At 47.8% G+C, this 26,848-nt stretch overlaps 1 pseudogene; it reads left to right on the forward strand.

The window, feature by feature from the left end:
- Positions 1-7,969: 7,969 nt before the first annotated feature.
- Positions 7,970-26,848, forward strand: part of LOC119843004 — a 44,637-nt pseudogene continuing 25,758 nt past the window's right edge.

Raw genomic sequence — 26,848 nt, forward strand, 5'->3', positions numbered from 1 at the left:
ATGGAAGGTACATCTTGTCAAACTAACCTTATTTTGATAGGATTACATGTCTGGTACATAAAGGTAACTGTCTTGGTATAGTATATTTGGATTTCTGCAAGGCATTTGTCTTAGTACCACATGACATTTTGATTGAAAAGATTGCATTATATGAAACTAACTGGGCACATATAAATTGATAAAAAATAATCTGGTTCATTGACAGATCTCAGAATGTAGTTGTTAATGGGGAGACATCAATACGTCTGGCTGTTTCTAGCATGGTTTCACGGGATTGTTTCTTAGTTGAACACTATTTAATATTTTTATCAACAATCTAGACGATGATATAAAACCTTTGCTGCTAAAGTTTGCAGATGACACAAAGATTGGTGGGATAGCAAATAATGAGGACAGGTTACTGCTACAGAGTGATCAGAATCACCTAGTTAAGTGGTCACAATCCAACAAAATGGGTTTTTAATACAGCCAAATAATAATACATCTGGGAACCAAGAACACAGGTTATACCTACAGGATGGGAGACTCTATCTTGGAAAACAGTGCCTCAGAGAAGGGATCATTGTAGATAATTGCTTCTACATGAGCTCTCAGTGCAATGCTGTGGCAAAAAGGGCTAATGAGATTCTTGGATGTACAAAAAGAGAATATCGAGTAGAAGTAGGTGTGACGCTTTGGGGTTCAATACAGAGCAGTGAAGGATCATGTCACCACCTGCCCTGCAACTCTGGGTACCTTCAATGCAATGCTGCTGCAGCTCACATTCCTGACAGCAACAGCCAGCAGACAAGCATTCAGTCACAGCAAGGCTTCTACTGCCCAGTTACTCTTTGCTGGATGATGCCAGCACCTTCCTAGTCCTGAATTTCCCCCAAATCATCCAGCCCTTTCACTGAACACTTACTGAAGTTATTAAATTCATTTCTCCTATGAAGAGACATTACACTGCATCTCATTAATTTAACTGGGGTTTGACAAACACTCTTATTTCAATCATAGCACTCATTTGGTTTATAATAAAGTAAAACAAGTTTACTACACAAAAAATCATAGATTTAAGTGACACCAAGTATAAGGAATAAAGATAGAAAGAGTGACAAGCAAACAAAAGTAAAAATATGCTTCTAAGGCTAAAACTTAATTTCAGCAAGTTACAATCTTTGACAAAGCAGGTTTATCACCTGTAGTCAGTTCCCAGAGACTGCAACCACCTTGGTTGAAGGATCCAACATTCTGTGAATTCAAGAGCTCTAGCCCCTTTTAATCCCCCAATGATGGATACCAAAAAGGCTTTCTGTTTCTGTTTACATTTCCCATAGTTCACTGACCCAGCTCCAAGCAGCAGGATGGCTTCGTGCTGCTCTTCTCTTCCTGTTTGATTCGTATGTAAATAGGGCTTCCACTGTTTTGATTCCACACTGCTTAATTTACATTGGAGACACATAGATAGCTGCCTTCCCTCCTGTCTGAGAGAAAAATGGTCACAGACCTTAAACATAATATCAATGAGTATCCATAATTCTCATAGAAAGTTAATACAGACATTTCACAATGACATTAACCACTTGTGTGTCATAGGCTTTCATAAAAGACCTTACTCAATATACTTTTAAAACACACTAATATTGTTTAAAATCAGTTTATTCAATTGCTTATCATCTGAGGTTCAGACCCTTTATAGACCAGTAAACCCATTACATGTATTCTCAGATAAAGTTCCTGTACTCAGGCTGGGAAGAGATGTCTTGCACTTTTCTCCCCTGCTTGTTAGCTTGATAGCTTTGTTTATGTAAATGCTTTTTCATTGTCTTTGTGAGGCTGGTCAGACAAGTATATCCATAGTCCTTTGTCTAGAGCAGACTGCACTTAGGCATTGCTTTCCAAACACATTTTAAGGATGTAATTCCAGCACATGTCCAGAACTTTTTGTGCATAGCCCGTACATAAATCATGCAAGGATTTTCAGAACCAGCATGTTATTAGTTTGTAGCTGGTACCTTACAGGCCACTTTTTGGGTCTATATCATGACACCAGTGTGTGAGGTGTAGTGAGTCTGTCAGGCCTGACACAAGATGCTGACACAGAGCAGTGAACCACCAATGGGTCTCTGTGTAACAGAAGGGCAGTGATATTGCTTGTGTACACTGCATTGGTAGGACCACAACTAGAATTCTGTGTCCAGTTCTGTTGACCACACTTCAAGAAGGATGTGGAAATTCTGGAGAGAGTTCAAAGGAGAGGCTACTAAAATGATCCAGATGCTGGAAAACAAACAAGCCTTATGATGTGAGGCTTAAGCAGCTCAATTTATTCAGCTTATTGAAGAGAAGGCTGAGAGGTGACATGATCACTGTGTCTAGGCAATGACACAGGGAAAAGAGACTTGAGAGCAGGGGGCTTTTCAATCTTGGTGACATTGGCAAAACAAGATCTAATGGCTGGAAGTTGAAGTTTGACAAATTCAACCATGAAATGAGATGCAATTTCCAAGCAGTGAGGGTAATTAAAGGTTGGAACTGCTTAGCAGGGGAGATGGTTGACTCACTATTGTTTTCAGTGTCCAAGATGAGACAAGATATCTTTCTGAAAGATATACTTTAATCGAGTTTCTGGGAAATATTCTACGGCATGAGTGTATGTGTGTAAGTGGACTGGGTGGTCCCTTCTGGCTTTAGAGCTTGTGTTTCAATGAGTCCCCATATTCATCCCCTTCCTTTATGGGCTGTGGGGAGAATGGGATTGCCTGTATTATCCTCAACATGCTCAGAACATTTGCATCTCTGCTTTAAGATAATGACAATAATCAAATCTCAGGCTTCAGGCTTAAGTCAGTTGCTTGGAGGGGTCCTTCCCCGCTGCCAGAGGCATGATTGACCTGATGTATTCTAGTTACTTTTGCCTTTCCCTGAAGTATCAGAACTGGCCACAGCTGGAGATGGGATGCTGAACAGGGTGGGCCAATGCTGTGACATGGTAGACAATCCCTTTTTTTAGATGCCTGGTGGGGTGTCTTGCTCACGGGCTCAGGATCTAACTGATTGGCAGATTAGAGGTCAGGAAGGAATTTTCTCCCAGATTGGATTGGCAGGGACCTTGGGGTTTTTCACCTTTTTCTGCAGCATGGTTCGCCTGCTGGACCCTACGGGCATAACTCACTATATTAATTCCCTGACACTTCAGGGGCCTAGGCCACTGGTGGGGCCTTTGGCACTGCTGGCACCTCAGCCTCTCTTGATCTACACCTGTGGCACACAATTTAGTCTCCCAAAGGCTGAAATGTTTTGGTTTAACTAAAATCTTTGGGATTAATACAGGGGTAACTGGGTGAAATGTAGTGGCCTGTGATACACAGGAGGTCAGACTAAATGATCTAATGGTCCCTTCTAGCCTTAAACTCTATGAAACTATCAGACACACACACACTCCGTACAAACACACACACACACACTTACTGGTCTACATTATAAAGGAAGCATTTTTCTTTTTCTTATGTCATTACTAAAAGGTCCTCCCCACACTACATTATAGGAATAGGAAAATATCTTCTCCATATATTTTCAGGTTAGGGTTAAGACACAGGGCTAGGGATTCCAGCTGAATCTCAGCTTTCACTTTTTTTAAAAAGTAAATTCTAGCCCTTGTGTTTGCAAACAAAAGTTTGAGATTATGATCTGAGTGTAACCGATGCAGTGACAACTGCCTGCATCTGCAGAGAGCCTGAAACAATAGCTCTGTAAGGGGAAAACAGCCCCCTTCATGCTCTGGGGGGGCCACAGCAGAGAAACTTTTTTGCGTGGGGTGGGAAGGGAAGGTGCAGCAGGCCTGGCCCATTCACTCACCCAAGCAGATACATCATGGTAGCTGGGGTAAATACTGGAGCTCCCTGCCTCTCCAGGGGCAGAAGGGACCCCTTGTTGCCTCCCTTGCTGTTCCTAAGGGGAGGTGGGCCCTGCTGCCACTCCTGGATGAAGGAGGGGACCCCATGCTGAGACTCCTGCATTTGCAGGAGGGGAGGGGCTCCCTTCCACTATCACTCCAAGTGCGGGGCAGGGCCATGGTATGGTGGTATGTGTAAAGGGAACCTAACATGGGAGTGAATGAGTCAAAGTGCTTCACCCTGGCAGACAGGTGAAAAGGGGGAATAGTGTAAATGAGAATCATGCCTTACATGCTTTTTTTTCCTATTTCTCTATCACTGTAAATGATAGATAGATAGATAGATAGATAGATAGATAGATAGATAGATAGATAGATAGATAGATAGATGTGATTTGCACTAGAAAGCTACAATCTGTGAAACCTACATTTTGAAAAGAAATCTCTTGCCGGTTGAAGTAATCTCCCAAAGTCGTGTGCAGACAATTCCTTTATCTGGGATTATCAGGGCCTTTTTCCAGCTTCCTCCATCCCCCAGGCCAGTCTCAGCCTTTCAGAGGGCAATGCGTGTGACTAAGAAAAAATCTCAGGGCAGCTGACTCCATGCAACCTTCAGCCAATCATGTCTCTCAGTAATTAACAGAGAGTGACAGATCAGAGCTTCAACACATTTACAACTAAAGAGTAAATTATTATTCACCAAAAATAGAGGGGTAGAGTGCTGTGTTGGCAGATGACAGTGTATAAAGAGGCTAGGGCTAAGGCTCCCTTATTCTTTGTCAGCTCAGCATCTCAAGGTAAGTCTCAGATGCCTGCCCACACTTTGGGGCCCTGGACTTCGATGTTGCTCAGCTGAAGAGCATGAGAGTTCAGGAAAGAGCAAGATCTGCCCCACTCCCCATTTCTGACACTCTGGAGACACTCACATTTAGTGTAAGAGATAACAGTCCCATGCTGTGCACATGTGGTTGTGGTGATAAAAGCAGAAGGAAGCCCCTCAGCACACTTCACCACCTTTTAGCCTGCCAACTGCACAAAAAAGCTAACAGTGCAGGTTACTACAAGTGATGCAGGACAATGTATTTAATGCATCTGACCTTTCCCAGCACCTCAATTCGCTGGTTCAGCATTCTAATATCAACAGTTTACAGTAAGATAGTGGGATACATCCGGTTCTCAGTGGGGCTTGGATCCAAATTGGTAGTCCAGAGGAACTCCTATGTAGTTTAATGGTTAAGAGCAATTATATATGAAATGGGAAACATGCTCCCTTTTCCACAATCCTATTATTCAGCTGTGTAGTACAGTAATACTCAGAGTATATGGTAAAAGACATTAAGCTACTAGATAACCAAGACAATGAACTCTCTTGGATTTAACTTTCTTGTCCTTTCCTTTCAACGTCATAAGGAGATACCGAACACAGTTTGCCTCCTTGAGTTACTGAAGGTAAGAGTCATCTTAAATGAAGTGTATATCTGTGCTGATATCCCTGAGCAATGTGTGTAGTTTACACACAAGATGAAATGCTGTCTGGTGTGCGGTACTGACCGATCTCTCCAGCTAGCACATGCTGCCCTTGCTCTTTGAAGCTCCTGGGAAAGCTGGAAATTTGTTCATGAATTACCAATAGGATTAGCTTTACCAATGTCAGCAGAATGGGCAAAAGCCTTCCTGCCAGACTAGCAATTCCCACCTTGTAGCAGAGCAAGCAGACCTTAGAAAGGTAGAAGTAAGATGTTGTGCTAATTAGCTCTGGTCCATATTGCTCAGAGAGACAGGTGGCAGCCCCGATGGGAATACACAGACTTGCTGGAGTTTTGTTAGCAGTAAGTACATCAGCATACTACAGCCAAGTGCTAGCATCTTTCTGCAAGAGTCTAATCAAACTGACCATTGCAAAGTGTCTTATGGATCGGTAAAGGCTTGTCTACATGGTCTGCTAGTACATGGCAGGTGGGGCACGAACACCTGCTTTGCACTAACTGGCCTGTGGACCCTACTACCCTGTACTAAAAGTTCCTTAGTGCATTTTGAATGACTCCACTTTGAAACAGCAGCAGATCAAAATGCACTAAGATCTTTCAGGGTGTGGTAGCAGGGTCCACAGGGACGGTCAGTACCCACAGGCTAGCGCACTGTTGAGTCACACCCTGGCTTGGCATGCACTGTAGCCCTGATAGGGCAGACTCTTGGATCAGTTATAGGGCAGACACTTAAGATCTGACCCAAAATGCAAGGGAAATGTGGTAGCGAGTCGCTAGATGGATGATCCAATAGTATAAAGTTGCTGTAAACCAAGTACCCCAGAATTGTGTGTCCTCTTTTCATTGGCAAGAATGCGTTCCATGGTGTTTAATATAAGGAATGATTCAGTTCTGGGCAGAAGGGGTGCAGAGAACTGTCAGGAGAATTCAACAAGCAGTCTGCCAGGCATCAAACACGCATTTGGTGAATACAAAATATGAGTTATAAATTTAAATGACAAAACCCATCATCGGAAATGAAACAAAACCCCAAAATGATCTGTGAGAGCCCGGCATGACCAGCGCACTGTTTTGCTAAGTAAAAGTAAGAGGTTTGTTATATGAAGTAAACAAAACCAGCCAACGGTATTCTGCACCTGTGTAACTGTTTGCAGCCTGTTGATCAGCAAAGACCATTGACTGTTGTGAGAGGAGCCTGTTAAAGTCTTCCCCACCCCCCACCAGCCCACCCACCCCTGTTCTGCTTCAGAATGGTGCTGATTGTGTTTGCTAGAGGTCTCGGCCTCCATACAGCTTGTGGAAGCGTGTGACCTGCCTTCCCAATACAATGCAGTTCTATTCCACGCAGGTTCCACTTTGCTTTTAGAAAATAATCACATTTGTCCCTCAGTAAAATGCTCTGAAGAGAATGGAAAGGTCCTTCTGGAGATAGGGCACATTCTTGGCAGTCCAAATAGTTAATTTACCTCCCCATTCACCGGTGATCAGACCGGTCATTTCCATGAAAACTCTATGCTGTTCCTGTGTTTGTGTTTTCCCCAGGTCATTCCCTCGGGCGGGGGGAGTGGAGGTTGCCATGACCCCTCTTCAGCAGAGCAAGCTGGGGTCCCTCAATAGCGCCACTGGACCCTGAACAGGAAGCTCTGCTTTGAAAGGAGCTTGCAGCACAGTGCGGGAGGTTCTACCGAGAAGTGAATCCCCGGCTGCATTAGCTTTGAAGGATTTCCTCAGGAAGAACAATGCATATCTTGCTTCCTCCCCATATAACAGGTCCTGGGGCCAGTGGGGCCAGTGTTATGGCCATGGCCAATCCCTCCACCTTCCCCACAGAGCTAATGGAGCCAGGGCAGCCTGAGGCAATTCCTTTCCTCATGCTCATGGAAATGCTGGTGCTTTGGTGAACAGGATAGTGAACCAATTCTCCAATGTTTCAAGACTGATTTGAATTATAATCATGTTCTCCAAAGTGCTTGCAACACCTGCCAGCTTGGTGTCATCGACAGATTTCAGAAGCATACTTTCCACTCCATTATCCAAATCATTAATGAAAATATTGACTAGTACTGGATCCTATGGGACTCCACTAGCTACTCACTACAGAACATTTAGTGCTTGGCAGCACCTTAGTGCCCTGTACATTCACACCCTGACTTGCTATGCTATAAGTCTCTATGGAGACAAGCCTTTAGACTACAGAATGATGGATTTCAGGATCATGTTTTTAGTTTAAGATAGATTCAGTTTTGCTTTTCTCCCCATTTCTCTGATACCTTTAATTCTCCAAGCCCTTTCTAAAGCAATCATCAGTGGTTCCATTATTTCGTTCGCTAATTCCTCAAAAGCCCTAGAATGTCCATCATTCAGGACTACTGACTTTATGTAGATGTTGTTTCTAGGTATTCTTTTATCTGCTTTTAATTCCAGACTGAACTTAGGCCTGTAGTGACCCCAGTCCTGTCAATAAGTTCTGGTAATGGTTTACACAGCCCAGTCCCTAAATATGGAAAAAAGAGAGTGTGTTCAGAAGTCCTGGCACTGAAACTGTCCTTTGACAGACAGTGCTGAATTTCAAACACATCCTTGGTTCCCCAGCCAAACTTCAATCATGAGCTTGGATGCGGAGATGTCAATCTTTGGAGATGCTGCTCCCTATATGCGGAAGCCTGAGAAGGAGAGGATTGAGGCCCAGAATCGCCCATTTGATGCTAAAGCAGCCTGCTTTGTAATCGATGATAAAGAAATGTATGTGAAAGGAATCATCCAGAGCAGGGAGAGTGACAAAGTCACAGTCAAAACATACGATGACAGAGTAAGTAGGAAATTAAACCATCCACTTAAAGTCATTTTCATGCAGTTCAGAAAGTTTCCTTGCTTGCTTTCTTCACCTGTTATCTTCTGGTTTTCCAGATTGTGACTGCCAAGGATGACCAAGTCTTCCCCATGAATCCTCCCAAATACAATAAAATCGAGGACATGGTGTTGATGACCCACCTCCATGAGCCCGCTGTCTTGTATAACCTCAAAGAGCGTTATGTGGCCTGGATGATTTATGTAAACAGATTTTTAAAACTTCTTTTCTGAATAAAGATATTTAATTCTCATGGGCACATGAGAACTAACAGTCCTTCCATTCTTCTTTGTATAGATCTACTCAGGCCTCTTCTGTGTCACTGTCAACCCTACAAGTGGCTGCCAGTGTACAACCCAGAAGTGGTGGCTGGCTACAGGGGCAAGAAGCATTAAGAGGCCCCACCCCACATCTTCTCCATCTCTGACAATGCCTATCAGTTCATGTTAACTGGTGAGTCATTTATCTGGAGGGGAAAAGCCGAGTATTTTGCAGCTATGTTCAGGGCTGGCTGCCCAGTTAACGGAACTCAGCATTTAAGCAAAAAGATCTAAATATTCATTGGACCAAAGTGAGAGACCATAGCCTGGTGATGAAGGTACTCAGCTCTGAATCAGGCAGCAAGATGATTTGAGTCCATATTTCCTACCTTCCTGGGGAGTGACTTAATCACCAGGGTATAGAGCCATTCTCTTTCCTTCTGGCCCAATAAACATTTAAGAATGTATTCAAAGTTGAACAGCTGCAACAGGCAAGATTAAGAGGTGCCAATCCCAGTATAGCCTGCTGGTTAGGCTGCTCACTTGGGAGGCAGAAGCTGTGCACTTAAGTCTCTGTTCCAGAGTGGGGATTCAGACCTGGGTCTCCCACATTCTAGGCAACTGCTGTAACCATTGAGCTAAAGATTATAAAGTGGGATCGATTCATGGTTTGAAAACCTTTTTCCAAGCTGAAACTATCAGGTCAAGTTTGTGACTACTTTGGGGTCCACCAAAACTGCATTTTTTGGCAAATTATTTGTCCAAAATTTTCCCCCACCTCTAGTTTCTAGGCTTAGCGCTTCCAGTAGCTCACTGAGTCATCTTGGACAAGTCACTTCCCTTCTCTCACCTTTGTCTCTCCAGCTATAAAATGGGGAGACAAATAATGGCTTCCCTCATGAGGAGTTAGAATCTTGGCTCATCTGTGTTTGGCTGCTGCCTGGGGACTCCTAGAGGCAATGGGCTTGAGACCACACTAATATCATTACGTTAGCCATCCCCTCTGCCAGAAAGTTTAGTTTTTCTGGGAGTGGTCAAAATTAATACAGACTAGGTAGGATATTTTCTGCCTAGAGCAAGAAATCCTGACTTCCTAAGAAAAAACTGAAGTCTGCGTCATATCCTGACGGTTCAGACTTTGGCACTGCTCTGCATATCTAAGTGAGGCAGAATCAGGGCCTAAGGGGTTAATATTCAGTGCCGCAGAGAAGGGGGGCATCAAGGAACTGGTTACAGCTCCCCAATTCTCTGACCAGCCCTAGCTCCAGTGCAGATTAGAACAGCTTGGATACGACTCTAACAGCACCAGTTGGCAGCTGTCCCTAAGGGCCTGACCTGCAACTGAGTGCAGACACATGTCATATTCCAGATGGGAGCTAGGGACAGAGCAGGGCAGGGAATTTGACTTTGTCAATAAATATTTTAAATATTGATAGAAAACCCAGAGTCTTGTGAACAACTAATTCCAGCCCAGTCAGCTCTGTAACTGGCCCCTTCTGCTTATCCAAGCTCCAGCCAAGTGTGGTGTTTCCTCAGCTTCGATCACAACTTTGGAAATGAAACATTAAAATCACTGCCCCAGCCAGAGTCTCTTGGTTTTGGTGGAGCCTGTGGAGGTGGAGATAAGACAGAGTTTGGCTTTCAGATGCAATGTGCACTATGGCCCATTTGATAGCTCTTTGTACCATTTTATTTTCAGACTGTGATAACCAGTCAATCCTGATCAGGTGAGTATATTCCAGTACCTGTGAGTAAGATGGAAGAATAGATTTCATTTTTTTTTTTACAAGTGCATACTTTTTTTCCCCAACAGTGGAGAATCTGGTGCTGGGAAGACTGTGAACACCAAGCATGTCATCCCGTACTTTGCAACAATTGCAGTTGCTGGGGAGAAGAAGAAAGATCAGCAGCCTAGCAAAATACAGGTAGATCTGTAGCATCCGCTTCCAGTTCTTTGTTTCAGCACATGCCTGTCCAGGGAAAACAGAAGAGTTGGGGCTAGGGGGCCAGTATGGACTCTCTAGTGGCTGCATTTAGCTCTGAATGCGCTGAGGTTAGTGGCCACTCTTATTTCACCCTGGCAGTGAGTTCTACTCATGGAGGCGCTATCTCCCAAGAGCATCAGGTGCCCTCTGTTGGTTGTTGGCCATCTGTAGTCGAGCAAAACGCAGCTGCTCTGGGAACTTGTGGTTGTGAAGGGAAATAGCTGCTTTGTCAGCTTGTGGTTGTGAAGGGAGGGTTGTGCGGTAGCTGGCAGTGGTGTCAATTCAGATATTTCAGGGGTGGGAGGGAGGCAAATTCTGGTCTCTGTTCCCTGCTCCTGGGAGGGACCCTGTTTCAGTCCCCGCTCATCCACCTCCTTGCAGGGACCCCAAGTCTCCCTTGGCTGGGGAGTCTCCCCTCTTACCCACATAGTGCATGAGCCAAGGCTGCCTGGAGTCGAGGTCTCAGCAGACCCCCCCATGCTATGCCCTACAAGAACAGACTCCCCATGTGCCAGGTCACAACACCATTTGGCTCAGTCCCGCTCTGCTGCAACGCAGGGGTTGCTGAGTCAAATTTCCACACAACAATGCTCTGGACTGTACCAGCAGCAGCTGTACTGCTTTAGTATGGGACCCTTATGTAAAAGTGGTTGGGCCATGGCCCCCCAGCTCTACGGCCTACAGAACTCTGAACGGGCATGGGCATTTACCCCGCAACTGCCCCTGATTGGCACCACTGGTAGCTGGGACCATTCCATGCAGGGTTTCAGACATAGGCACTGACTTCCCCACTTTCCACTGGGTGCTAACCCCCGCCTCCACCCCCACGGAATCGGTGCCTATGCAGAGCACCCACTAATTTTTCCCAGCCCCGGAGCACCCATGGAGTTGGCACCTGTGGTTTCTGAGTCAGGACATCAACCACAAACTGGATTCTGTTCAGTGAGGAGCCAGTGAGAGAGCAGCGTATTAGGAAATACGGAGAACTGCATTAACCAGGCCCAGATGCACCAGGATGTGGATTGCCATGGTCAGAGAGAAAGGGGCACAGTCCAAAGGGGTTTTGGCTCCATGAGTATTTGAGTGTCCAAAGGCAGGGCAGAGTCCAAGGAGACTCTTAGCAATCTGAGGCTGATGCCTTGGATCATCAGGCTGTTATTAGGTTAGCAAGTTCTTCAGAAGCACTTCCCACCAGCATCACTGCAGGCCTGCCTGAGCTCAGCTTTCGCCAGCTGCTCCCAAGGTAGGAGCTGATCTCAACTTGAGCTGGGGGCTGTGTAGCATGCACTGAATGTAAAGGAGAAGTAGGAGCCTCTCAGATGCACAACAACCTGCTCTGCCCTCTGCTGAGTTTATTCCGGTCTGAAATCTTCCTATTAGATGGACTAGAATACTGGCTCCGTCTCAACGATACCAGGGCCCGTGCTAGCATAACAGCATCCGACATGTAGCTTGCAAATGGGCTTTTCTGTTCAGCCTGCCTGCCGCTCTCTGCTGAGCACTATTTCTTTCCCCTGATCGTGTTCTATATCTTGTTTATCTCCCGTCTCCAGGGTCAGTCCATTCTTTGCCACGTACTGCTGTGCTGCCCCAGGAGTAGCCCAAGAAGCAGCCAGTGATGATGCCTGGTGAAGAATGTACTGCATGGGGCAGGGGTCCAGAGGAGACTACTCTCCTCCCCCAGGCTTCCACTGCAGTGTGGGTAGCTGGCACCAGGGAGCCTGACACCCTATGCCCTTGGGGAGTCATGACCACCATCTGGCTCTCAGTTTCCTTAACAGGCTAAGAGCGTCTTGAGAAGGACTTTGACAAAGGCCTTGCTCAGCTGATACCAGAGTAACATTTCCTGCTCTGACAGGTTTCAGAGTAGCAGCCGTGTTAGTCTGTATTCGCAAAAAGAAAAGGAGTACTTGTGGCACCTTAGAGACTAACAAATTTTAAATTTGTTAGTCTCTAAGGTGCCACAAGTACTCCTTTTCTTTTTGCGAATACAGACTGACACAGCTGCTACTCTGAAACCTGTCATTATGCAAGGCACTGAATTTAGCCGTATAGAGTGGAAAATTTGTTAGTCTCTAAGGTGCCACAAGTACTCCTTTTCTATTTCCTGCTCTGTAATTCCCAGGGACTACCAGAGTTTTGTCCCCTTTCTGCTGCACTGATGTGCCATTGATCTGCTGCCCAACCAGCTCAGAGGACAAAACCCTTTTCAACCTGGACACATTGTTACTCATTCGTTGTTTGGCCTACAGTTTTATCCAAAAACGTATCTTGCTCACCAAACTTTTTCCAAGGCCCAGCACCTGTTAATATGATACATGGGCCCAAGCTGTGAAGCTCAGGTCAGGATCCACATGTCTCCTAACTTCTAGGCAGATTTGATCTGGGCTATTGTAGTGCCTCAGTCACCAGGCTATAGACTCATGCTCACTCACATCTAGAGCAATGAATATTTCTGTACTTGTACAAAGTGGAACACCTGCAGCAGGTGAGACTGAGAAGAGCATAGCCTATGGTCTTCTAGATAGGTGCTCCCAGTGGGGAAAGCTGAGCTCCAGTTGCTGCTTTAGAGTTAGGATTTCAACACTGGTATTCCACATCCTTAGCAAGTGTCTTACCCACAGGGCTAAAGACACCCCTGACATAGCATGTGCACAAGCCCTTAGTTTGCATCACAGCTCAGCACAGCCCCTGAGTCGAGGGAGGAGTTTGACTAATAGACATTTTACACGGTGCATGAGAATGATGGATTGGAGAAGTGAGGGCTGGCCCAAAGCTGCAGGGGCTGCTAGGTTCTGGGAAATGTTGCCACCCAGCCCTCCGGTTCCCTATCTCCCACACACCCTTTTGCAGTCACACACAGGAACCTCAGCAATACGTGGAAGAGAGGCTTTCTGTAACTTGAACGCGATGGAGCTGCATGGTCTGAAAGGCAATAACAGCACTAGCAGAATGCAGGTGCAGATCCATCCCCTTCCTGCTCTGCCAGTCATTGTGATTTGTATTACCAAAGCCCCTCAGAGCCCTGTCCCGACCATGACCTCCCTGTGCTAGGCCCTGTACAACACGGAGAAGATGGTCTTGCCCCAATGGGCAGTTTGCATGTGCTCCATCTACAGTGCAGCCTGCAGTACTGCTGCACCTGGCAGGGACACAGGAAGGGGAGGGGTGTGATGTTGGGTCTCTGATTCATGGAGGGGAAGTGCTGCCAGTGCCCCATACATTGCTGACTTACTGCTTCAGATGAAAAAAGAAAAGGAGTACTTGTGGCACCTTAGAGACTAACAAATTTATTAGAGCATAAGCTTTCGTGAGCTACAGCTCACTTCATCGGATGCATTTGGTGGAAAAAACAGAGGAGAGATTTATATACACACACACAGAGAACATGAAACAATGGGTTTATCATACACACTGTAAGGAGAGTGATCACTTAAGATAAGCCATCACCCACAGCAGGGGGGGGAAAGGAGGAAAACCTTCCATGGTGACAAGCAGGTAGGCTAATTCCAGCAGTTAACAAGAATATCAGAGGAACAGTGGGGGGTGGGGTGGGGGGGAGAAATACCATGGGGAAATAGTTTTACTTTGTGTAATGACTCATCCATTCCCAGTCTCTATTCAAGCCTAAGTTAATTGTATCCAGTTTGCAAATTAATTCCAATTCAGCAGTCTCTCATTGGAGTCTGTTTTTGAAGCTTTTTTGTTGAAGGATAGCCACTCTTAGGTCTGTGATCGAGTGACCAGAGAGATTGAAGTGTTCTCCAACTGGTTTTTGAATGTTATAATTCTTGACGTCTGATTTGTGTCCATTCATTCTTTTACGTAGAGACTGTCCAGTTTGGCAGCTGCAGTAGAACCTCAGAGTTACGAACACCTCCGGAATGCAGGTTGTTCATAACTCTGAAATGTTCGTAACCCTGAACAAAACATTATGGTGGCTCTTTCAAAAGTTTACAACTGAGCATAGACTTAATACAGCTATGAAACTTTACTATGCAGAAGAAAAATGCTACTTTCCTTTTTTTTTAGTAGTTTACTTTTAACAGAGCACTGTTCTGTATTCGCGTTTTGTGTGTGTGTCTCTGCTGCTGCCTGATTGTGTACTTCCCATTCCAAATGAGATATGCGGTTGACTGGTCAGTTCATAACTTTGGTGTTCATAACACTGGTGTTCGTAACTCTGAAGTACTGCTGTATTACCCGGGAAAACCTGGCTGTGAAGAGCCTTTTTCGCCCCCCAGTGGCGTCTAATGATCATTGCAGTGAGAAAATTATATCCCTAAAGCAAATTTCACCGTTACTGCTGATTGACAGTAGTCCCTGCTGTCTCTTGCCAGGGCAGAAATGTAAGGAGTCAGGCTGCTTCCACCTGACCACAAGGAGAACTGGAATTAAAACAAAAGATATTTTTAGAATTGCAGCACTCCCTCCCTCACAGCGCCTGGCAAGCGCCAGGACAGGCATTGGCTAAGGAAGATGCTGAGGGTGGTTGTGTGCAGGGAACCCAACCTAGGGCAAGGCCCATTTTCCTGTCAAAGCCCTGCCCCAAGTGGTTTACAGTGCAACTGTCTATTTGAACCCTTGTGCTGTTTGACTGTCCTGGTTCTTCTACACAGAGTGCCATTGAAATCCTAGGCTTCAACCCTGAGGAGAAGTGGGAATCTACAAGATGACAGGGGCAGTCATGCACTATGGGAACTTAAAGTTCAAGCAGAAGCAACAAGAAGAGCAGGTGGAGCTGGATGGCACAGAAGGTAGAGCTGTCAGGCAGTGCGGCACCTGGGTTGACATACTCTGGGGGAATGTTCGCAGCAATGTTCCCCACCTGGCACAACAATCAGCAGAGGCCATGGGGAATGCTTTTCCTCTCATATCGCCATGGCCTCTCCAGGATGTGGCAGATGCATGGGAGAGAAGCATATTGCTGCTGTCCCTGCTTCCTGTTCTATGGACAGAGGGTGAAAGTCAGGTCCTAAGGCTGTCAATAGGTCAGGTCCCAGGCTGTCAGTGGGGTCAGGATTTGTTATGGACACCTTGTACATGGTAGGTTGCAGGGCTGCTACTAGCAGGTCAGGTTCTTGTCCAAGATATGGACTTGTTACAGGGCATCCTTTCCAGAAAGATATACCAGAGATATGATCAGTATAAGACATTTTAATGCATTGCCTTGAATGGCTGTTGTGAGATATTAGAACGACAAGGTGGGTGAGGTACTATCATTTTAATGGACTGTCAAGGTTCCTTCCCCACTCTGAACTCTAGGGTACAGATGTGGGGACCCACATGAAAAACCCCCTAAGCTTATTTTTACCAGCTTAGGTTAAAACTTCCCCAAAGTACAAACTATTTTACCTTTTGTCCCTGGACCTTATTGCTGCCACCACCAAGCTTCTAACAAATATAACAGGGAAAAAGCCTGCTTAGAAACGTCTGTCCACCAAAATCCCCTCAAGCCCTACACCCCCTTTCCTGGGGAAGGCTTGATAAAAATCCTTACCAATTTGCATAGGTGAACACAGACCCAAACCCTTTGATCTTAAGAACAAGGAAAAAGCAATCAGGTTCTTAAAAGAAGAATTTTAATTAAAGAAAAAGTAAAAGAATCACCTCTGTAAAATCAGGATGGTAAATACCTTACAGGGTAATCAGATTCAAAACATATAGAATCCCTCAAGGCTAAACCTTAAGTTACAAAAAGACACAAAAACTGGAATATACATTCCATTCAGCACAACTTATTTGATCAGCCATTTAAATAAAACAGAATCTAATGCATGTCTAATTAGGTTTCAGAGTAGCAGCCGTGTTAGTCTGTATTCGCAAAAAGAAAAGGAGTACTTGTGGCATCTTAGAGACTAACAAATTTATTTGAGCATAAGCTTTCATGAGCTACAGCTCACTTCATTGGATGCATTTGGTGGAAAATACAGTGGGGAGATTTATATACACACACAGAGAACATGAAACAATGGGTTTTATCATATACGCTGTAAGGAGAGTGATCACTTAAGATGAGCCATCACCAGCAGCAGGGGGGGGGAAAGGAGGAAAACCTTTCATGGTGACAAGCAAGGTAGGCCATTTCCAGCAGTTAACAAGAACCTCTGAGGAACAGTGGGGGGTGGGGTGGGGGGGGAGAAATAACATTGGGAAATAGTTTTACTTTGTGTAATGACTCATCCATTCCCAGTCTCTATTCAAGCCTAAATTAATTGTATCCAATTTGCAAATTAATGCCAATTCAGCAGTCTCTTGTTGGAGACTGTTTTTGAAGTTTTTTTTTTGAAGGATAGCTACCCTCAGGTCTGTAATCGAGTGACCGGAGAGATTGAAGTGTTCTCCAACTGGTTTTTTGAATGTTATAATTCTTGATGTCTGATTTGTGTCCATTTATTCTTTTACATAGAGACTGTCCAGTTTGCCCAATGTACATGGCAGAGGGGCATTGCTGGCACATGATGGCATATATCACATTGGTAGATGCGCAGGTGAACGAGCCTCTGATTGTGTGGCTGATGTGATTAGGCCCTATGATGGTGTCCCCTGAATAAATATGTGGACACAGTTGGCAATGGACTTTGTTGCAAGGATAGGTTCCTGGGTTAGTGGTTCTGTTGTGTGGTGTGTGCTTGCTGGTGAGTATTTGCTTCAGGCTGGGGGGCTGTCTGTAAGCAAGGACTGGCCTGTCTCCCAAGATCTGTGAGAGTGATGGGTCATCCTTCAGGATAGGTTGTAGATCCTTGATGATGCATTGGAGAGGTTTTAGTTGGGGGCTGAAGGTGATGGCTAGTGGCGTTCTGTTATTTTCTTTGTTGGGCCTGTCCTGTAGTAGGTGACTTCTGGGTACTCTTCTGGCTCTGTCATGCATTCTATCATGCATTCTTACAACTACAATGCTCACCTGCTGAAGTGAAGAAACATATTTATTACATGGACCAACTTCTGTTGATGAAAGAAACAAGCTTTTGAGCTTACATGGTCCTGAAGCAGAGCTCTGTGGTAGCTTGAAAGCTAGTCTCTTTCACTAGCAGAAGTTGTTCCAATAAAAGATAGGACCTCACACACTTTGTTTCTCTAATGTCCTGGGCCCAACATGGCTACAACAACACAGCAAACAATGAAATTAAGTATGCTATACAGGCTCCACCCAGTGGCTGACCATTACAATACAGTTTAACATTCTTTTACAGCTCCCTCCAAATTTTTACCATTCCTACCATTTAGAATTGTTTGGCGGGTTCCTTTCTCAAACACATTCCAATCTGGGATTACTTGAAAACTCTGGTTATGTAACTCACATGGTGTTGTTTCTGTTCCCTGCTCAGTGAGTTTCATCTTTTAATGGGCTTCAGCTTTCACCTGAAACAAATTCCATTTAGGCATGGAAATGGTTTGGTTTCTTGATTTAAATTAAGCTCATCTCTAGGCCACAAATTAGCTCCCTGGGAACAGTCACATGTGCAGAACCTGTGTGAGTGGCTGTGGAATGGAACCAAAAGGAGGGAAATGTGGCTGAATGCTGCAGTTGGTCTCCGGTTGAGCCTTAGGGACAGGATTATCCCTTTCCTTCCATTAGGTGCCAGGGGCCTGAGCAGTGTACCAGAAGGGATGTGTGTATATAGGGAGGGGTATCTGGCCAGGAGTGAGCAGGATGAGGAGGTGTGGGATAGGGGAGTGGATTGAGTGTGTCACCGTACAGGGCAATGGCACCTGTATTTCCCCTCTGTGGTCCAGCAAGGGACCCATTCTAGGTTTTCAGATCTCCAGCCTTCACATCTCCTGGGCAGACCCTCCTGACCGGGGTATTTCCAGGCTGCTTAGCTCTCTCTATATACTGTGACCTCCCCAACAAAGTCTGACTGCCTAAGCCAGCCTGCTCTGCTTTGCTTTCTCTTTGAAGGCTACGAACAGTGTAATTGCCACAGTTAAGTTACCACCCAGCTCTGTCTAAGAAAGCACATTTATTCTTGAGATAAAAGCATTACAGAGAAAATATATTAAAAACAGTAAAAGAACCTACACACATGCTAATAAACTGACCAGAGATCACATATTGTCATACTCCACTAGTGACCAAATCTTACACATTCACACTGGCTGCCATGGCCCCTAACAGGCCATTCCACTCTGTGGAGAATTCCCAAGGCACAGTGTACCCCAGTCATGCCCCCTTCCCCACACAACCCTTATTCCTGACACACCCTGTACATTAAGGCACTGAGCCAGCTCTGCACACCAAATGGGGATACCCCAATGCTAGGTAGGGAGTTCTCAGCTGGCCTGTTAGGGCAGTTTCTAGGCTATGCCTGGTTCTGCTATCTTTGAGATGAGCTCAGTCCCCATTAACTCGCAGCCAATGGAGATTCCCAGCCACTCTTTGCAAGGGGGGGGAGGAGGATTGTGCCATCCCTAGTGTCCTGTACAACTCCCACCTTGAGCAGTTGCTACTCAAACTTTCCTCTGCAGCTTCAGTGTGATCCTCCCTTCGTCTTCACTTCCTGTCCTAAGCATTGTGCAGTCTCATTGTTAGACAGCTGCTGTCTTTTGCCCTTGAGGTGGCTGCATTTCAGTAGAAGGAGAGATTTCCGAATGCTGATCAGTTTGGGATCCTTTGGAATGAGAAGCGCCTGTGTGCAAGTGTTGACCATCATTGCTGTTTTATCTCGTTTAAGGTATAATGGACCATCACCTGGTGATGCACCAGCTGCGGTGTAACAGTGTGCTGGAAGGCATCCGGATTTGTAGGAAGGGGTTCCCAAGCAGAATCCTATTTCCTGCCTTTAAACAAAGGTGTGTCTTTAATTATTACTATGAGTGACAGTATGGCAATGCCTATAACCCAGTCAAGGATCAGGGCCCATTGGCGTAGGGCCCAACACAGCTGACAGTCCCTGTCCCAGTTGACATGTTCATGTCAGACAGGATGTAATGGGTGAACGAAACAGACAAGTTCTTATCCTTACTGCTGTGTCTAGAGACCGCTCCCATTTGGGATGAGAGGTAAATAGGATCTGTCACACCGCTTCAGACTCTCCCTAGTCTGGTATCCCATATCCTGTCAGACTAGATCAGATTATTGGTCCATCCAAGCAGAAATGGCCAGTTACTGATGCTTCAAAGGAAGGTGAAAAAAAGTCTTTAATGTGATTAATTTGATGTATAAATAGCTCTTATCAAACATCTCTGAGTGTGTATGTAAAAATACACACACATTGCATAGCACAGTAACAGTTGGCCAGCATCAAACCCATAACCCAGCATAAGAAACTCAGCCAAGCCCACTCCTGCAGCCAAAGCTTCTGCAAAGAGATGACTCTTGCTGCATGCACTGACAGCCAGCAGACTTGGGCGCTGTGGTACAAGTGAATTTTAGTGCCAAGAGCTCCTCATTGAAAATGCCCTGTCCTCTGCACCTGATGTGTAATCCAGCAAGTCACAGATCAAGCCCTTGCTGGAGAGTGCTGAAGCTGAGAAGGAGATGGCCAACTTGAAGGAAGAGTTTGAGAAAACGAAGGAGGAGCTTGCGAAGTCTGAGGCAAAAAGGAAAGAACTGGAGGAAAAAATGGTGACCCTGCAAGAGAAAAACGACCTGCAGCTCCAAGTGCAGACTGTGAGTAATTTCCACTCCTTGAAATACAATGAACTGCCTCTTTCCTGCCTGCTTCCCTCCCTACTCCACAACACTCATAGACTAGCGGCCAGACTCCCCACTGCTCTGCCCCTGCTCTTGTCACTTACACCTCAGCAAAGTGAGTATAATATGGGCACAAAATGCTCCCACCCAGCAGCAAATAACCCCTGGAGGCATCAGCCATGCATAGGTGCTGGAACTAGGGGTGCAGGGGGTGCTGCCACACCCCCTGGCTTGAAGTGGTTTCCATCTTATACAGGGTTTACAGTTTGGTTCAATGGCTCACAGAACCTCCACTATACAAATTGTTCCAGCCCCCCTGCAGCCATGGCACATAGACACAGCATACTCTCCATTGGGGTCTGTGAAATGTGAGATAGAGCACAAGTTGCTCCCACACCTGCTGGGGCAGAACCTACAGCAGATGCTGGAGGGGATACCTCATTAGAGAAGGGATGGGGCAGAGACTGATCCTCATCAGCTGGCAGGAGGGGACTCTACAGCAGAGACTGAATCTTCATGAGCCAGGGAGAAGGTTGTGAACGTGGACTTGAGAACAGTCACAATGTGGACCAGTCCCCCTCTGTACAGTCACCCACCCGTCTGTCGCGAATGTACCCAATCACTGGGTCCCATGTGCTTCCAAGCCTGCTAGGTCTGGGCAGAGTCTAGTCACTGTTATAGACTCATAGACTCAGACTTTAAGGCCAGAAGGGACCATCGTGATCATCTAGTCTGACCTCCTGTATATTGCAGGCCACCGAACCTCACCTACCCACTCCTGTAATAGACCCCTAACCTCTGGCTGAGTTACTGAAGTCCTCAAATCATGATTTAAAGACTTCAAGTTATAGAGAATCCACCATTTGCTCTAGTTCAAACCAGCAAGTGACCCATGCCTCAAGCTGCAGAGGAAGGTGAAAACCCCACAGGGTCTCTGCCAATCTGACCTGCAGGAAAATTCCTTCCTGACCACAAATATGGCATTCAGTTAGGTCGTGTCAGCAATACACACCAGCCAAACATCTGTGAAAGAATTCACAGTAGTAATTCAGAGCCCTCCCCATCTAGTGTCCCATCTCCAGCCATGGGAGATATTTGCTACCAGCAGCTGCCAATATGCCATTGTAGGCAATCTCATCACATCATCCCCTCCAGAAATTTATCAAGCTCAGTCTTGAAACCAATTAGGTTCTTTGCCCCCACTACTGCCCTTGGCTGGCTGTCCTAGAACTTCCCTCCTCTGATGGTTAGAAACCTTCATCTAATTTCAAGCCTAAACTTGCTGATGGCCAGTTCATATCCATTTCAGCATTGACCCTTGACTTACATAACTCCTCTCCCTCTCTGGCATTTATCCCTGAGATGTATTTATAGAGAGCAACCATATCTCCCCTCAGGCTTTGTCTTGTTAGGCTAAACAAGCAAAGCTCCTTATGTCTCCTCTCATAAGGTAGGTTTTCCATTCCTCGGATCATCCTAGTAGCTGTTCTCTGCACCTGTTCCAGTTTGAATTAATCTTTCTTACACATAAAAGACCAGAATTGCACATAGTATTCCAGATGAGGTGTCACTAGAGCCGTGCATAAAGGTACTAAATACTTCAGAGGTTCTCAGTTCACAGCCTTACCAGACAAGCCTGCAGCCAGCAAAGCTGAAGTCTGTAGCAAGAAGAAAAGAACCAGGTATTGGGAAAAGCTTTTCAGCTGTCACTCGCAGATCAGTACCTTTAGTAGAGTGAAGAGCCAGTAAAGCAGAGTCTTTGTAGTTATTTCCAGACCAATTATTTGTTAACGTTGTGAGCCCTGGTCTCTTGTGCACAAGCCCAGGCTCAGAAATCTTCACTGAGCACCTCCTTGGGCCATGGGACTGTGCGGTTAAGCTGCCCCAGGTCCTGAAACCAGCCTCTCAGACCTCCAGAGCCTCCCAGCCACGTGGGCTATGTCTACACTACACACCACAGTCAGCAGCATGTAGGGTGCATGTAGCTACTTGCCGCAGTGAAAAGCAGACCGTGACCATGCTGCGGTGTGTAGCTACACATGGCAGTGAAAGGCTCTGGCAGGGTGAGACAGTGGGGAAAGGCTTCAGCAGCTCCCCGCCTTTCACTGCAGTGAGGAAAGGCTCAAGCAGGAAAAGGCCCCGCTTCCTCCCCACTCCCAGAGCTTTCCCCCTCCTCTGCCTCCCCCCTCTCGGAGCCTTTCCCTGCTGCCTCCCCTGTCCCAGAGCCTTCCCCCTCCTCTGCCTCCCCCCTCCCCGAGCCTTTTCCTGCTGCCTCCCCACTCTCGGAGCCCCTTTCTCTGCTGCCTTCCCCCTGCTGGAGCCTTTCCCCCTGGAGAAGTGAGGCAGCAGGACACCACACAGCTCCAAATAGCAGTGCAGATGGGGAGGCCTGGTGTGAGTGAGTACAGAGCCTGTCGGGCATGTACAGAGCCAGTGGCTTCAGGCATGTCTGTACTTGCCCAAGCCATGCCTCATCCTCTTCACTGCTGTTATACCCATGCTCAAGGGACTGCATGGGTATGTACGCTATGTGTCGCAGTGTAGACGCACTCTTACACACACTCCCTCAGAGTCCCACCTTGGCCATGGTCACTCTGGTCTTCTAGTTTAACCCCTTCAGGGACAACATGACAGTCACTTGACTCTTGAAGCACTGGAGAGGTACTGAGCTTTGAAAGTCCTGAAACTCAGCCCCACTCCTGACCCGTCCCACCCCACGGTCTGGTCTCACCCTGCTGCATCCAAGGGTAATAGGCACGTCAGGCTGGGAATCGCCCCTCCTGCCTTCTCTTTCCGCTGCAAGTCCTGCCTAGATGAGGCAACAATTGGCTCCCCCTGCACAAGGAGGCACCTCCTCGAAAATAGACTCACTCCTTTTCCCATGTGCTGGTCCCCTGAGCAGAAAATCCACAGTTCATTGGGCTGGGGCTGCAGTTGAGAGACAATCACAGCTGCTGGCCCTAGACTGTCCTGCGATGGCTTCTTGCTTGGACATGTCTGTACCACAGCAGCTGCTGCAACTGAGCTGCTCCCTGTCGCAGAGGTTGCTGAACTACATCCCTCCAAGTAGGAAGTGGCAACCCAGTGACACAGACTTTCCCTTCCCCTCCACGGCCCCCGTCTGGGGGAACTGGCATGCTAACTTGTCCAGCTCCTACCTGATCACTGGCCCCTGCACCCCCGCAGCCTCCCTCCTGGCCCCCAGACACACCTGTTCCCCCTCAGCCTCCCTCCTGGCCCCGCAGCCTCCCCTCTGCCCCCACACATGCCTGCGCCCCCTCCATAGATGCTGGAACTAGGGGTATGGGGAGTGGTTTCCATTATATACAGGATTTACAGTTTGGTTCAATGGCTCTCAGCACCCCCACTGTACAAATTGTTCCAGCACCCCTGCCCCCTCAGCCTCCCTCTGGTCCAACATACCCTGCACACAGTTCAGCCCCACACATCCCCTCGCAGACCCCCCTCGCCCGCAGCCTACACACACACACCTGCACCTCTCACAGCTAACCTCTGCCCCCATGCCCCCTGCAAACCCCTCAGGCTCTCTCTGCCCCACATTCTCTCGCAACTACACTCTGCCCCCCTGCACCCCATGTCTCCCTTCATCCTTCTGCCCCCCGCACACCCCTGCACTCCTCACACCCCCCTGCACCCGTTGCTGCCTCTTCCTGCCCCCACATCCCCCTGTAACCCCTTTCAGCCCCTAAGCCTCCCACCTCCCCCTGCACCCTCCTCAGCCTGCTCCTCCCCCGCCACACCCCATGCATCCCCCTCAGCTGCCCCCTGCAACCCCTTCAGCCTCCCTCTGTCTCCTCCATCCCCCTGCACCCTTCGTCACTCTCTCCACCCCCGTCACTGGTCTCTGCTGCTCCTCCCTGTGCCCTGTCTATACCCTGGATCATAGAAGGGCAGCCATTTTGCTTGTGGGTTTGGCATCCAACAAACGTCAGCCAACGAGTCCTAGTGGATTCTGCATCACTGGCCATGTCCAAATCAGGATGGGATGTTGTTCTAGGAGGTCTGCGCTAGGATATGTGGGGCAGTTCCCCAGCTCACGCAGTGCAGGAGGTGGGACTAGATGATCACAACCGTCCCTTCTGCCCCCCCCCCAGCCCCACTCCATCTCTGCTGAGCGGTTGCACTGTCATCATGACCATGTGGGGCCCGGGCTTGGAGACAGGCCAGAGGGGTGGTGAGATCTTTATTGCACCAACAGCTGTCAGCAGCCGAGCTCCCCAAGCCCTTTTCCAGGTCAGACAGGTCAGTCCAAAGGGCAACTGTGTACGCTGCATACAGACGGGGTAGGGAAATGGCACCTTGCTAGATGCAGCTCCTCCAACAGGAACATGAGAGGGTGGTCTATTGCAACACACAAACACTCCCAAGTTGGTGCCTTCCTTTGTGTTTTCATGAGACAAGTAAAAAACCACCCAAAATCGCCAGAGTCATTGCAAAATAACAGAGAGTTGGCAACAGGCATCCCTGGGCTTGGGGGGAGTTCAGGAGTCCAGACTGATCCCATGTCATTGGGGTTCTGGGGGGTCAGTATGGGGGGCCTGGCTTATCCCATGTTGTTGGGGTTGGAGTGGGGGGGTTGTGTTCTGGATCCTGCCATGCCCGTTCCCATGGCATGGGGGATTCATTAGCACTGTGTGTGCTGTTGCCTCTTTCATTTTTATGCTAAATGTAACATGCCTCCAATATGTTTCCTCAGGAAAGTGAAAATCTGACTGATGCCAAGGAGAGATGCAAAGGGCTCATCAAAAGCAAGATCCAGCTGGAAGCTAAAATTAAGGAGCCGACTGAAAGACTGGAGGATGAGGAGGAGATGAACGCTGAGCTGGCAGCAAAGCGGAGGAAATTGGAGGATGAGTGTTCAGAGCTGAAGAAAGATATTGACGACCTGGAACTGACACTGGCCAAAGTGGAAAAGGAGAAGCACGCGATGGAGAACAAGGTGAGCGGGAGCTCAGGGAGGCAGCCCAGCACTGAGGCCTGCTGCTCCCAGAACTAGGGTTGCCAACTTTCTACTTGCACAAAACTGAACACCCTTGCCCCGCCCCCTGCCCTGCCCTCCTCTGAGGCCCCACCCATGCCCCATCCCTTCTCTGAGGCCCGGACCCCACTCACTCCATCCCCCCCCACTCTGCCGCTCGCGCTCCCCTCACTCACTCACTCGTTTTCACCAGGCTGGCTCAGGGGGCTGGGTGCAGGAGGGGGTGATGGCTCCAACTGGGGGTGTGGGCTCTGGGGTGGGGCCAGGGATGAGGGGTTTGGGGTGCAGGAGGGGGCTCCAGCCTGGGGGGTGGAGCCGAGGGGTTTGGAGTATGGGAGGGGGCTCTGGGCTGAGGCAGGGGATTGGGGTATGGGGCTGTGTGAGGGCTCTGGCTGAAGATGCAGACTCTGGGTGGGGCTGGGGATAAAGGGTTTGGGGTGCAGGGGGGTGCTCCAGGCTGGGATGGAGGGGTTCGGAGAGTGGGAGGGGGATCAGGGCTGGGGAAGGGGTTGGGGCCCAGAAAGGGGTCAGGATGCAGGCTCCAGGCAGCGTTTACCTCAAACAGCTCCTGGAAGCAGCAGCATGTCCCCCCTCCGGCTCCTACGTGGAGGCGCATCCAAGCGGCTCTGCATGCTGCCCCATCCGCAGGTGCCACCCCTGCAGCTCCCATTGGCCACTGTTCCCAGCCAATGGGAGCTGCAGAGCAGTGCTTGGGGTGGGAGCAGCATGCAGAACCCTCTGGCTGCCCCTATGTATAGGAGCCAGAGTGGGGACATGATGCTGTTTCCGAAAGCCGCGCAGTGCGGAGGCTAGCAGGGAGCCTGCTAGCCCCACTGTGCAGCGCCGGCAACTGGACAGTCAACAGTCTGGTTAGTGATGCTGACCAGAGCCACCAGGATCCCTTTTTGACCAGGTGTTCTGGTTGAAAACCAGACACCTGGTCACCCTACCCAGGATGCTGTGTGCGGGGGCTCACTAAAGGCATGCGGTGCTCTAGAACACTGTTGTTCATTTTAAGTATGCTGAACTGAAGCAACATCAGACTGACATACAAGGAGCTGGGGACGGGGGTTACAGTTACTCACCAGCAAAAGACACATCTGAAGGAATGTTAGCTTTTCAGTGGGAAAAAATATAGCCCCTTTCTGACAGAACAGCCGGCTTATGCGGACGATGGGGGCTCGCATGGACTGCAACCTCCCTGGGGGCCTCAACACGTGTCCTTACAGGGGCACTTGTGGGGAGGGGATCTCCAGGACAGGGCACAGGCAGAATCAGGTTGCAGATAGTACAAGGATGCCATGCTGGGGTGCCTAGCGTTACCAGCAAGTATAGCAAGCCTAGAGGAGTATGGCCCTCACCCACATCCTGACTGCCTACAGAGCTGCATTGGAGGGAACACTGGCTATTCCTGTGTAAGAGTTTGGCAAAGGGCACCTCCTTATGTGCTCCCTGTGCTTTCAGGTCACCATGCATCCAAATACCACACTCTGCACCTACCCCTCAGAATATGGGTGCTGGTTGTTTTCTAGATTAAAAATCTTACTGAAGAGATGGCGGCTCTGGATGAAAATATCTCCAAGCTCACAAAGGAGAAGAAAGCCCTCCAAGAGGTCCACCAGCAAACACTGGATAACCTGCAGGCAGAGGAGGATAAAGTCAATATGTTGTCCAAAACAAAATCTAAGCCGGAACAGCAAGTGAATGACATAAGGGAAGGTTTTCGGGAGGGTGAACCCCATAAGTAGATGCTGT

This window comes from Dermochelys coriacea, chromosome 14 (genome assembly GCF_009764565.3).
Source record: "Dermochelys coriacea isolate rDerCor1 chromosome 14, rDerCor1.pri.v4, whole genome shotgun sequence".
In the NCBI taxonomy this organism is placed as follows: Eukaryota; Metazoa; Chordata; order Testudines; family Dermochelyidae; genus Dermochelys; species Dermochelys coriacea.